Below are 5,459 nucleotides of genomic sequence, written 5' to 3'. Positions count from 1 at the left end.
TCAATGCAAGAAAAATCATTAAGAGATTGAGTTTATCATTTTAAATAAATAATTAAAAAGTGCTTTTTCTATGCAAATTATCATCTCGATGCAAGTTATAAAAAAATTCTGTCTCAGAAACAATAATTTTTAAACACAAAAAAAAAATTAATCATTGAAGAAACTGATAAATCTATTTAGTTTTTGTTCAAAAAAAAAAGTTTCGAAACTACAGTTAAGAGAGCCGTTAATACACTATTCTGCACCTAACTTCTTAGAACTTCCTGAAACATTAGATCAAAATAGAAAAGCGGATCTTTATTCCACCTCAGTCACTTCCGAGACTTGTCTTTTCGGATTTGAGAGGACTTGCACATGCTCAAGCTCAAAAGCACTTCCATCATTTTCAAGAGCATCCATTCGTTTACTTGTTCTAAATCCATTTGTACTTTGAGCTCGGTTGCTCAGGAAACTTCATTGATAACGGACGCGTTTTGAACTCGTGTTGTGTCAGTAGTTTCACTTTAATCGGAGCCACGATAAGTAGATAGAATTTATTTGGAAAATTTTGTGAAGATTTTTTTTTCTCACTTCTCCTGGTTTTCTAAATTTTACATAAGGGGCTGTCAGTAAATGATGTCCCACTTTTCCTCCTTTTATCACGAAGTGTCACACTTCACCATCTCTCCTCTCCCCTCCCCCCTCCCTCTTTGTCACATGTCACGCTATTTTTTATTAACCTATTCTTTAAAAAAATGCGTGATATCACATTTCTTGCTACCCCCTCCCTCTCACTTATCACGAAGTGTCATAACTTCAAAAAAACCCTTTTCCCCTCAAAGCGTGACATCATTTGTCGATAGCCCCTAACTAGAGTTTTCATTTGATTATTCTTTGGAAGGTATGATTTTTAAATGAAACTGGTAACTACATCTAAAGCGAAATAGGACGAATTTTGAAGCACCCATCAGGCATAAACTGTTTGGCTCAAAACCTCCAATACCGACTCTTATCACTTAAATATAAATATGAATGTTTTGACAAGTCCAATAGTATTCAAAATGCTTTTTTTTTACATATATAGTTTCGTTTGGAACTACTATAAATAATTTTCAAGCTGAAATTTTCTTAATTTGTTTTTTGCATGAGTATAAAGAGTTTTCTTATTAACCTCTGAAAAGTTATTAGAGACAAATGTTTTTTTTAAAACTTGAAATAATTTTTGAACCCTGAAGTTTAGTTAGATAATTTTAGTAAAAATCCTAAAAATTTATTTATTTCAAGTATTATTCTTCCTGGTACCCCTCATCTGATTATTAATTTTTTTTGCTTAGCACATCTCTAAAGCTTATTGCGAAATGTTCCGTTCCGGAAAGAATCTTTACTTGGGGTACTTTCAAGTAAGCAGTTGGTCGTCCTAGCATCAACACGTCATAATTCATGCAACCTAGTATATGCACTGTAAGTAAACTAATTTTGTTTACTTATTATGTGTTTAGTTAATGAATTTTATTTTCAATTGGATAAATTCCTGCCCTCCACTAAATAACAACCCAGCATTTAGCATAGATAAAAAGCTCGTTGCTTAGCGAATCAGCGGGATAGAGTAAATTTATCTTGAAAGTGTTGTTAATGCATATTTAAATGTTCATGTACTAATTGATTATTTTTTAACAATAAAATGTTCATTTAAGGTCACTTACAAAAGTTATAATAAAATGATTAAGAGCGTCAATGTCTATATTAGTGTGAAAGAGCTGTTACCTTTGGTTAACTGTTAAACGGTCTGCAAAGAGTTCTCAATAACAGTACCAGCGATTTGAAATGATAATAAGTAACAAGAAAGATTTACGTGCGTAACCCAATGGAATAAGTTGATACAAAAAAATAACATTAATTTTGGAAGTAGCTCTTTTCAATAACTCTTTTCGGCTGTGGAGTTTGGGGGGTTGTCCAAATCAGTTGCACCCAAAGTATGCTTCTTTTTTTTGAGTTAATGCTTCTTATCTGACGTTGTGGTGGACGGAGCGAACTGAAAAAAAAAAAAAAAAAAAGCTACGTAAAAAAAATCTTCCATAGGTCAAATGGGTCTATTCTCAAAATTCGCCGTATTGTGCACGCATTTTCTTCGTTTTTAGTACGCTGAATATAATAAAACAAGTTTCAACTCGACATGACTTACTATTCAGGAAATAAATGAATTTTTACTAACTCGAACATTTTTTTATTTATTGCTTTTTCTTAATTTTAATTTTTATTTATTTATTTATTTATTTACTTTTTTTTTAATTTTTCAATATTTCTAGGTGTCTTATCTACTTGAAAATTTGTTTTCATACTGTAACCAACATATACGTTAAACCTGAAGGAAAATATTTCTCGAATAGTTTTAATTTTCTCTATGTTAATTTATAGTAATTCTCATAAATATGTCTTGCATCTTTCGTAAAAGCATAGTTTCTATCGGCCAGTGGACTGTTTTGAGAACATTTATGGAATGCGGATATTCTTAGGAATTTACACTTGAGCAATTTGAACTGAAAATTATTTCAGTTGAAATCGTACTAAACAAATGGCGAAATGGACTTTAGCTCAGTAAAATTAACTTAATTTATAAACCAACGTTTGAATTTATTATTATTTGAGTATGAACATATACATATTGTTTCGGACTATTGAAATAGATAGTTTATGGGTCGGACTCTGAATTCAGCCGTTTCTTGTCGAATAATCAATAAGCTTTTGAATCAGATCAGTACTACAGTTGCCTGTATAGAGAATTGCTTTTAGACACGTATTTTGCTTTAGCAAAAATGGCCCTTTTGTGTAGTGAAAATTTATAGCAAGTCCGAACGCATGCCCCTTTAATTAAGATGAGAGTAAAACTGATATTATAATTCACAAAAAACTAATTTCTCCGTAGAAGATTTAAAGTATTTTCCTGTTTGCTTTCCAATTTCCATTCATAATAACTATTACACGCCTGCATTTTAAAGCTGAATGTTTAAATCATCTTTCAAGCTATATGCACACCATAAAAGCTTTAAAAAGAAAGAACTGAAGAAATATAAAAAGAAGACGATGTATTGTAAGAATGTCTGAAAAAGTATATTTAGGGTGCGTCTTACAAAATAAAATTTTGAATTTCTTATGAGGCACCCCTTTAATTGCATCCTTTTGAGCAAAAAGCACACACATAAAAGTTTCATAGAATTTAAATAAAATTTAGAGGTTGCTACCAGCGATTAAAACAACGTCCATTGTGAAAAAAAAAAGATGTAAAAACTAATTTTCATTTTTTTTACATTAGAAATCAACACGAAATGAGGTTAGTTAAGCTAGAAACATAACCCAAATACTTATTTCCTAGTAATACAATAAAATAATAAGCATTTCATGGTTGCTACGTTATGTAATAATGTCAAACAAAAAGCGTGCATAAGTTCGATTACGCCATTCATGTCATATGTTCTAGATCAGGACATCTCATTCCCTTTTTTCACTTTTTAATTTTAAACGTTTTCGTTCAAGTCGGAACAATTGAAAAAAAGTAATATTAGTGTTCATTTACTGCATAAATAAATTTCGAACTAAAAGTCTGATATGCTTCGAATAAACTTTGATGAGAAAAAGCTTTTGATGTATATTTTGCACAAGAAAGAGTTTCTGACTTCGCTATTTTTAAGGTATTTTTCCGGACAGTTCAATTTTTTAAACTAACGTTTCAAATTAAAACTTTTTTATCTGAAAAATTACCTACGTTAAACATTATGTATAATATTGACGCATCAAAAAATTAGTTAAGATTAAGATTATGTTCTTAGTTTTTCTTTCAAGAAATAGAAAAAAGATACTAATATAAAAAGAGAAATAATTTCGAAGCGAAATTAATTCAGAGCGTGAGAAGACTGGTGAAAATTTTGCTTTGATATAATAGGTATTTGATATGTAAGATCTTTATTTTCTAAATTGATTTTATTTATTTTTGTGACAAATATCTTAAGAAAAAGGGATTTTTTAAAAAAATATATTAGTTAATTTAACGTTACTTTTCTTCGTGATGTATTGAATACAAACCATTTTTACATGGTTAGACTTTTATTTGTTCCACTTATTCAAGTTTAGAATTTGCTTTGGTGATTTTTTTTTTTTTTTTTTTTTGTTTATTTGTATGATTTTTATTTTCTTTTATATCTGTCAAATTTCATATAGAGGAGGGATCTATCATGAATTTCTAAGTTTCAAGTCTAGTTGGAGTTCAACAAATCTAGTTAGAGTTTATTGAAATATGATACCTAACACATACATAAAATGATTGCTATGTACTTTTCCTCCTAACTTAATTTCTTTTCAAATGTAGATTTAACTCTTAAAATTTTATACATGCGTAAAAGTATTTGACGTCCATGAAAGTCAGGTGATAGACATCGCTGCTGTTTGAAAAATCGACAGCAGACTCGTTTAGTTCGGAGCGAATTTCTTGTTTAATCTTATAAGTGCAATAGAGCAAATATACGAAATTTGAAGGAATTATTCCTTAAAAGATTCATTAAAGGTGACGCAAAACGTAATCGTTTTTTAACGTAAATCGTGTTTTTAATAAAAGATTCGTTTTCCTTTTTTTATATAGATTTTTCTCTCTCTTTTCCTCTATCAGACAACTTTTTAAAAAAAAAGTATATTATAAATCTTTCATGCAAACAAGGCAATTATTCGTTAAAATTAGCTAAAAAATTAAAAAAAACGCGTATTTCTTGACTGAGGTATAAGGGGTTTCGTCAACACACTTACTTATAATTGCTATGCTTGCATTCGAAAAATTATTTTAAAAAAAACACTTGATTTCGCGACTAAAACAGTCAAGTCAAACTTTAGCATCAAGTACAACACAATGTTGTAGTGAGAGTGAAGATTATCAAAAATGATTACCCTTTTGCGCACATTTTTAGTAAAATTTCGAGTTTTCGAAGTTAATCTATGAATTTTCTATTACTCGTATTATGTTTTTTCCCGTTGCTTTTTGTAGTTTAACCTCAATGTTTAATAAAAAAAATATTCCGTAATACACTCCAATTGTTCCGAGAAAATTATGGCAACTAATTCAAAATTGTGCTTCATTTTCTAACACCATTCATTTGCTCTTAAAAAATAGCTTTCGTTACCTCTCGTTACTAACTTTACTCTATAATTCTGACAGATTGAAAAACGACAAACTTAATTGATAGTACCCTCACAAAAGTAAGAATAATAATTGAAACAGCACAAATGAGACAACGAATGAATAGCTCAGTTCGTTGAAATTTAAAATTGGTGTGTTTGTTTTTCCTTCTTCTCAAAACAGAAACAATCTGTGATATCTACAGAACTAGTGAAAAATAAACTATGATCAATATGTTGATTTTTTGCTGACTGAAGAATATTTTGAAATCTCTTTTGAAACTTATTTAAAAATTGATAAAAATTCTGATTTTCTCATCTTT

This window comes from Uloborus diversus, chromosome 10, assembly GCF_026930045.1.
Source record: "Uloborus diversus isolate 005 chromosome 10, Udiv.v.3.1, whole genome shotgun sequence".
Classification (NCBI taxonomy): Eukaryota; Metazoa; Arthropoda; class Arachnida; order Araneae; family Uloboridae; genus Uloborus; species Uloborus diversus.
This window is presented reverse-complemented; position numbering follows the sequence as displayed.